Source organism: Dipodomys spectabilis, unplaced genomic scaffold, assembly GCF_019054845.1.
Source record: "Dipodomys spectabilis isolate Male_0828 unplaced genomic scaffold, ASM1905484v1 ptg000498l, whole genome shotgun sequence".
Lineage (NCBI taxonomy): Eukaryota > Metazoa > Chordata > Mammalia > Rodentia > Heteromyidae > Dipodomys > Dipodomys spectabilis.
Genome location: NW_024871175.1, coordinates 278,692 through 287,982, shown reverse-complemented (window position 1 = coordinate 287,982; position 9,291 = coordinate 278,692).

The window sequence follows — 9,291 nt, the reverse complement described above, 5'->3', positions numbered from 1 at the left end:
TCAAGTCTTTTATGATAAAAGAATGCTGACTTTAGCTGGGCATTGGTGGCTCACACCTGTAATCTTGACTTCTCAGTAGGCTGAGCTCTGAGGATCACAGTTCAAAGCCAGCCCGGGCAGGAAAGTCCATGAAGCTCTTATCTCCAATAAACGACCAGAAAACTGGAAGTAGTGCTGTGCCTCAATGATTGAATGCTTGCCTTGAGCTGAAGAGCTGAGGGATAACATCCAGGCCCACAGGTCAAGCCCCACAACTGACCAAATAAAAAAAGAATGTTTACTTTTGTCAAAGGCTTTTTCTGCATCCAGAGAAATGACTGTGTGAATTTTGTCCTTGATCTGCTTACGTGCTGCATTGTGCCTAAAGATTTATATGTGTTAAACAATCCTTCATCACTGAAATGAAACTAAGTTGACCATGATGTATGCTATTTAACTAAATAATCTTTCCCTCTTGTTCCTAATTTGCTTAGTGTTTCTTGTCACCAAATGCCAATTAAATTATAACAGATAGCTTATGAACACAGAGTGAAGCAAAGGTGGGTTTTGTCTAAGTTTGAAGAAATTTAAGAAAAAAATATAAGGACAAGCCTTAATGATAATTCAGAAAACATTTTCCTAAAATAGTCTTTTCTCTCTGGCTGAGATTTGCTATCAAAAATGAGAATCCACAGTTTGGAGATATTTTGTAACCAAAATCCTGATTTCTCATCACTTTTAGTCAAACCTTCTTGGGTGACCTACAGAACTGAACAGAGTAAGCGTCAGAAGATAAATGTCTCCCAAATTCTACTGATGAGTAAAATTTCTTCATGGTTCCAACTAAGAGAAGAAGCCTTAGGAACATCTGCTTCCTTTTCCTGATCTCTTCTGTTCTTATCATATTCATTCTAAGATTCAATTCATATCCACAATAATCGCTACCACTTATTTTATTTTCACAATATTTTAGACTTTATTTTAAATGTCCCATGAACAAATATATTTGAATACGACAACAACATAATGAGGCAAATAGTTAACTATAATCACTTACGTGATGAGAAAACTGAAACCTAAAAATGTATTGTGTCTGAGATAACACCTAGTGGTGGTGAAGTCTACCAATACATTTTCTCTAAATTCACTTACAAGTTCATAAATACTTACACAGCATTATAAAATCTTAGCTATCTTAGACATACACCTTCACACCATTCACTGAATGATTGTTCCAATCTCTGTTCCAACCTCTCTTCATTTTGTTTTACCAAAGTGATAGATGCACCAATAAATCCACACTATTTGTAAGTTTTAAGGAAAAGTTTACTGATACCCAGAAAATTCCTTCTATTGAAAAAGGACGCTTCTGTTAAGAAGCAGCCCCCAGCCCTAACGAGTTTCAAATTTGATGTTTTAGAAGTGACAACTGAAAAAAGTGACTTAATATTTCACATAGATACATATCCTTCTGAGGCTAATTTCAAATCTCAATTCTGTGAGGAAGAGGAGGATTGGTCCCCTCTTCTGAGCTTTAGTTAGCTGATTCTGGAACTTTCCATAGTTGTTTGTTTAGCTGTAGCCTTTACATGTGAATCTTTTGAGTGGTTGGACAATAACTGATCTTTCTTCATATGTCTGAGGTCTCAACTGAACCCCCCTCAGTATTTTCAGGATAAACAATAAGTTATAATCAATATATGAAATAATTAATCAGTTTTGAAATTTAAGTAAAAGTAACAGGCTCGAGAAATACTGAAGTTAACATCTTCAATTTCAATTTCAACTAATTTATTTCAACTAGAGATGTCACAGAAAGTAAATTTATATCAGAGCTCAAAAACAAATGATTAGGGGCTTGGAATGTAGCTTAATGGTTGCATGGTTGCATGAAGCCCTAAGTTTGATTCCTTAGTACCACATAAACAGGAAAAGCAAGCTGAAAATGATGCTGTAGCTCAAGTGGTAAAGTGCTAGCCTCAAGCCAAAGATGCTCAGAGAAAGGGCCCAGGCCGTGGACTGGAAAAAAAAGCAGAAAGACATGCTTAGTCCCATTGATGCTGTATTTTAATAATTCACAAGATTCTTTGGTGAAATTTTTTTGGTGCTGGGCCTGAGACTTACAATCAGAACCTAATCACTGTTCCAGATCCTTCCTATTGTGCTAGCAAGGCTAGCACTCAACAACTTGAACAATACCACTCCTGGCTTTTATGGTGGTTAAGTGGATATGAGTCTTACTACTGCTTGGGCTGGTTTCCAACCTTAATCCTCAGATCTCAGCCTACTGAATAGCTAGGATTACAATCACGAGTCACTATAGTCTGCCTGATGAACATTTTCTTTTTTTACCCTATCACATTTTTTTTACCTTATCACATCAAAAACAGACATGTATACCAATTTATACAATTATTAGGTGGTACATACTTTTTCAGGCAAAATTACATAGAAAAAAGTCAAACTAATTTCAAAGTCATCTGTTATACCTAGTTGCAATTTGAATGTACTTAATTGTCCATATAGATTTCTGCCAATAATTTCTTCCTATTTTCACTGCTTTGTCATATCTTTTGCCAGCCAAGTTTTGTAATTCTCCACTTTCCCCGTGTTCTCTTTCATTAAATGTGTCCATTAGACATGTCTTCTTCCAAGCTTCATCTCCTTCATTCACAGACCTTGTTTGCTCTTCAGTTTGTATTCTCAAGTGCTCTCCCTCCCTCAGTCTAACTTGTATGGATTTGAGAGAAAACTGATAGGAGATGAAAGCCTTAGAAAATAGATTCTAATTCTATATGTGACTTTCATTGAAGGGAATGCCCAAGACAACCTTAGGTAAGGAACCTAGTTTGAAGAAGTTCTCAGGAATTATAAATTTCTCAAAGTCAAGTGGATTAGAAGAGGCCCAGAAACCAGTGTTCCCTCCTGGAGAAGCAAATACACAAGGACAATACTGCAAACAAAAATTGGTTAAGAGAAAATAACTTGGGAAATTTACTAATTTTGGAAATTCTAGCAAGGTTGATGAGGGTAATCTGACTATGTGAGGTGGACTTTGGAAAGTTCAAACATAGGATGAACTAAGCTGTGGAACTAGTAATTAGGTTTCCAATGAGCAGCACATAAGAATTTGACAATGAAGTTACACACTTGGGTTATTATCTACATGGAGGCACTTAGGCCATGACACATTTTACAATCTCCCTGAACTTCTGAATGTTAATCTGAAGAACATGGATAAAGATGCACAGACTGCACTGGGAATGTGGCTTGTTGTAGCGTATGTGTCTTGTACGAATGAAGCCCTTGGTTCTATTCCTTAGAACCACATGAACAGAAATGCCAGAGGTGGCAATGTGGCTCAAGTTGTTGAGTGCTAGCCTTGAGCAAAAGAAGCACAGGGAGAGTGCCCAGGCCATGAGTTCAAGCCCCAGGACTGGCAAGAAAAATGTGTACAGCCTGAATGTTGTCTGAAAACGATAAGTAAAAGGTAAAATAACAGATACACGCAAACTGTCTAATAAATCTGTGACCCCACATTTTCAATCCTGTATGTCCAGGTCTTTGCTCAATACTTAACATACCCTCAACAAATATTCTGAATGAATAAATTCATCAATGACCACTTTATAAGAAATTTAATGAAGTAGAAATTAAACCTGAAAATGGGAATGGTCAAAACTTAAAATTGAATTAGAAACCTGTAGTTAATGTTAAAGTGAAGTCTTTGTATCTCTGAGTCAAAGGTTAATGGGGGACCAGAGTATGTGAGAAGAATAGATGATAATTTGGTAGTAAGAGATTTTACTTTTCTGAAGAAATAGGGACAAACATTGTTGATCCCCAACTTAACTAACCATTGATTTTCAACATGGACGTAGGAAAAAGGAGGTAAAAATGAGCATATACAGCCTACAGGAAAGAAAGAGTTATGCTTATGGAGATATCCGTAAACCCCAGGATGATGATTACCTGTGTAAGTAACCCTCTGTGCTTGTTCAAACAGAAGGCAAATGTGCTTTTATAATAATTCATCAGGTCATTTGGCCCCCAATTACTGGTTTACTCTAGTAACTTCACATGAAGAACTAAGTGACAATGATATGCATTCTGTGCTCTTTCTCATGATTGTTAAATCTGAGAATGTACATATTTCTTTATTTTTTTGGGTCCGGTCATGTGGCCTGAACTCTGGGCCTGAGCACTGTCCCTCAGCTCTTCAGCTCAAGGCTAGTGCTCTACCATTTGAGCCACAGCACCACTTCCAGCTTTTTTTCTTTTTTCTTATGTGGTGCTAAGGAATCGAACACAGGGCCTCTGGCATGCAAGGCATGCGCTCTACCACTGAGCCACCTTTCCAGCCCCCGAATGTACATATTTCTTTACTAATTTTTGCTGCTCTTGCCTCAGATTGTGAGCAGTGTCAGAACTCATTCATCAACAGCTACACTGTTAATGGGCCACCTATATTTGTAAGAAACAATGTGGTGGACAAGGGGCATTATGACCATTCAGTCCTCAGTCTGCCCACTGGGCTGAGAATTCATCAGTACACTATTCCTGAGGCTGGGCTTAGAGTATGGAATGAGGAATCTGATCTGCCATTGGGTTTGCACTTTAGTCCCTATGAGGGCTTGATCATAGAAGATGAAGATGCAGACAATAGGTACTCCTGGATGGTAAGAAATGCTCTCCCTTTCCCCACTTTCTCTAACTCCATGTGTCCCCCTGTGCCTCCAATGAAACATTGCTAGGACATGGACAAAATAGTTGTATGTGTTTGTGGAATCTGCATAAACGTGGACATTCTGATTTAGGATCAAAGTATAGTGCATATAAACAGAGTGTGTTAGAGGCAAAGTGCATCCACGCTTAAGGAGCCTCTGTTAGGACTATGACAAATCCCCTCAGATGTGTAGACGGCATCCTATGTGTTCACAACTGCTGAATCCATGCAGGCTCAAAGAGAATCACTGGACTCAAGTAATGTGATTTTGCCGATTATTACTCAAAAGCCTTTAGCTTGTCTTTCTGAAACTCAGATCACAAAAAGGAGAAACTGCTATGTGTAGATGAAAAAGATAAATCCCCGGCCATCTGGAGTGAGTCCAGCAGTCATTTTCATGGTTCCTAAGAAGATATTCTCCTCACAAGACTTGCACCGTGATCATCACACCTTTCTCAATGGATTCCCATATCTCCATTTTTCTTTTGCTGTACTTGGTGCTTTCAAAATTATGAATATTTGAGGGAAAAGAAATAAAAATATAAATAGTATAGCTGGATTCCATAGCTCAACCTTTAATTTGGACTTTTGAGATAGAGATGATAAGATCTCAGTCTGATGCCAGTCCTAGCATAAAAGATTATAAGACCCCAATTACTACCAATGGCTGAGCACGTTGGTGCACATTTGTTATCCCAGCTACAATGGAAGTACAATGGCTGGATAAAGTGAAGTATCTTCAGCAACCCAGGCAAGCACAAGCAGGATGGCAACCCAGGACAGCAGGGGAAATAATACCTCAAAAATAAACTGCACATTGTTGGCTCAAACCTGTAAGTAGCTACTCAGAAAGCTCAGATATGAATATCATGGTTCAAATCCAGCCCATGGAAGAAAGGCTGTGAAACTCTTATCTCCAATAATCCACCAGAAAATCAAAAGCGGCGCTGTGGCTCAAGTGGTAGAGCGCTTGCCTTGAGTTGAAGAGCTGAAGGACAACATTCAGGCACAGAGTTTAAGCCCCTGGACAGACAAAAAATACCTCAAAAATAAACAACACAAAAAGGGCTAGTGGTTCAAGTGGTAGAGTATTGTATTGCAAGAGTTAAGTTTAGTTACTGAGTTCAATCATTAGCTCTGCTATGTATGTATGTATGTATGTATGTATGTATGCACATATATGTGTACTGTATCAAAATAAAGATTTCCATGAGAGACAAAATTAAGACATTAGAAGAAAAACCAAAGGGCCTAACTTCATTCATAGATCCTGCATCTAAAAAGCACATACTGTATACGAGTCAAAGAATTACCCGCAGTAGTTGAATAAATCATATTCCCTGAGTAATTGCGAAACACATGTGGAGACAGAAATGACAATTTCATTGTAGGAGTATTTAACTATAATTTTTCTTCCTAGTTTTTGCAAAGTACATAGTGCCCTAACAACCTACAAGAAAGAACTTTAGTCTATTAGGGTACACTCAAACACGTAGAAGCAGAGTTGGAGCAGTAGTGAGGTTCAGAAAGCAGTGGGTCTGTGATATGTCCTGCAGCCCTGTGCCATGGGGAACCATTGTCTTATCATGAAACGACATCATGAATGAACAAATTTCCCTCTATTGTCTTTATAAGACAAAGGGTTCTCTGAATTTCTGTGGGAACATAGTGGAGACAGGTGCATGAGTGAGTCCAATCTAAGGAAAATTACTTGGGCCAAATGTCAAATGATGTGTGCTAATCTAGAAACAGAGTACATGTCCCCACCCAAATCTATGACATAAACTTTAACTCAATTTAGAGAATCTGGAAATCAATCTATTTTTGACAAATAAGGATTAAAAGAAGTCTGGAACTGGGCTTTGAAAACAGTGCACTTAGAGTTCTAGAGTGGATGAGTATTAGGAGTAGATCCAAAGGGAGCAGAAACTTACCCTCTTATGTTTCCTTCCTGTGCCTGCTTCAATTTTAGGTATATGAACTGTGGCAGGTATGCTGAGAAACAGAATCTGAGGGCCTTTCAGTACCACAGGTAGATCTTCTACCAAACCTGTCATGTCATCAAGGCAGGATGTGAGCTGCTTGTCTCCTATGGGGATGAGTATTGACAGCAACTGGGCAGCAAGTGGAAGAAAGAGCTCACAGCAGAAACAGGTGGACCTCACTATGGTTCCTTAAAAAGGAAGAAAAGAAAAAAAAATTCTCTTTAGGAATTTTCGAATATCAACTCTTCGGTAGAACAAAAGGCAATTTAACGTGAGAAAAATTTCAAGTTAAGTACCTCTGAATTTAAAGATGCAGTTTGTGATACTTTATTAGGAAAATTTCCTTATTTTTAACTATTTGTCCTGATTTTACATTTTAAGAACTTCATATGTTTGAATGCAATACAAAATACTGTGCTAAAAGGCTTAGAGGCCAAACAAAGAACCTACCAGCTCTCTTTCAAGGAACCAGTTACTTCTGGCCATTGCAGTTTTTTCTTAATTCCCTCCATATTCGCAAATATTATGCATATGTCATTGTTCATTCATTACATAGTTTACATATTCTGTGAATATATTACTAGGAAGAAAATCTGTGAATATATTACTCGGAAGAAAATCAGTTAGAATGAGAGTTCCCATAGAGACTTGTGTCTTTGACAAAAATGAATCCATCTTTTCTCAGGGCGATTTGCTCCAGCCATGGCCCTCAATTCTTGGTTCCATGGCTGCAACTAGGCCTTACTTTTCTTCCTCACTAGAAACAACTAAAAAGTTTTTAGTAAGGATGGCCTGTCATCGGCGTGGAGAAGTTGACTCCTGTAGTTGGACGTGTCAGTGAGAGGACAAATAAGTTGGCAGTAATTTCAGAAACTCTAAGGAAAATATCTGCTACTGGAAAAAGAGTGTCAGTTCATGTTCTAAGAAAATGTAATAGTAAAAATAACTAAGAAATCAGACAGCCCTGATCTGTCTAGGAATCTCAGACTGCCCTGACCGATTATCTCCCAACTCTATCAGGAAGCAATTTAGGTCGGGAAATAATCCAGGAATAGCGCCCACAGCATTCCTGTGATTGGCCCCACCTACCCCAACTTATAATATGCTTGCTATGTATAATTTAGCCTATCCTGTAACTGCTAAGCTAGAAAGTCCCTGCCCTTACTGGAAATGATCATTCCCCAACCAATAAACTTAAGACTAGATTTACTCCGAACCACCGACCTATCACAAAATCAGTGTTGTAATGATCCTTCCACCTGCTTCATACACAATAAAAAATCCTTGCTGAACAAGAGATTGGGACTCACAATTTCTGACCTGCTGTGTCAGGGAAGATTTGTGAGTCCAGCTCGAGCTGTAATAAACGACCCTCCTGCATTTACATTGGCAACGGCTCTCTGCTGGCCTTTGGGGGGGTCTGTGGCCTGGTACATCAGCAGGAAGCAGGAGGACAGCGAGAGTCCAGAAGACAGGAGAGGCACAGGAATGAATGCACCTTTCCGTGGAGACGCCTGGGCCATGCTTATGAAGTTCCCAACATGCACGTGTTGGCCACCACGCAAGTCCCTGGAAGTCCCACTGGTCTGGGGCACACTGCCTGTTCTAGGTCTACAGTCTGAACTTCTCCGGTGGCCCTGGACCTGGCTAGGCTGGAGCTGCACCCACCAGCCATGCTTCCTCCACCCTGTTGCGCATAGCCTCCTAGCCACTGCCTGGTCTTCAGCATCTATGCCATTCTGGCTCTCTGGGGCAGGCTGAGGCTGAGGTCACCATTCTGGGTGCCCGTTCAAGTCGAGTGAGGCCAAAGCTGTGGTGGAGCCAGTCCTCACACACTTCCAGGTATGTCCAGAAAGGACTGAACGCCACTGGCCCAGTGCTGCCGTCCTCTCCATCCCCCGAGTTTACCTCCATGTCCCCACCTTTGTTGTTGAAATTGTTCAGCCACTGTGATCTTAATTTTCATTGTTCTCCTTTGCAATACTTGAGACTCCTTCCTCTTCTCACCAGGCCACCAGGCCCCATGGGATCCACCCCAACCACCCCACCTCACAGACACTCTCCAGAATCAGGCAGCCTTTGGGCACGCTGCTTTCTGAGCCTCTGGCTTCCTGCCTCTTTCCTTGCTTCACCAGCTTCTGCCAAGGCCTCCTCTCCCCTCCACACCGCACCAAACCCCAACCCCAGTGTGGCCTCCCATGTGGCCTACACTCATCTCCCTACCACGCCCAATCCAACCCCAGTGTGGCCACTGCACTGGAGAAGACAACTAAGGTCCAGCAGCAGCAAAGATGCCACAGTGTACAGCTGGCTGAGAACTGGAGGCAGCATAGGTCTCTCTGATCATCTTTCTCTTCACTTACTCAGGTATTAATTGAATTTAGTATTTAATTTTTGGTACACAAAATCTCATAAGTATCTTCTTATTAAGCCTTTGCAGAATAGCTGGTAGAAATGCAGTCCCAAAATTCCGATTGTGTGTTGTTTAATTTTTTTTGAGATTCAGAGATGTTTTAAGTAGTTATAATCATCATAAATTCTCACTTTCATAGCAGAGTGCTACTCAGAAAATAATTATTTATGCATCTATTATCAATTATT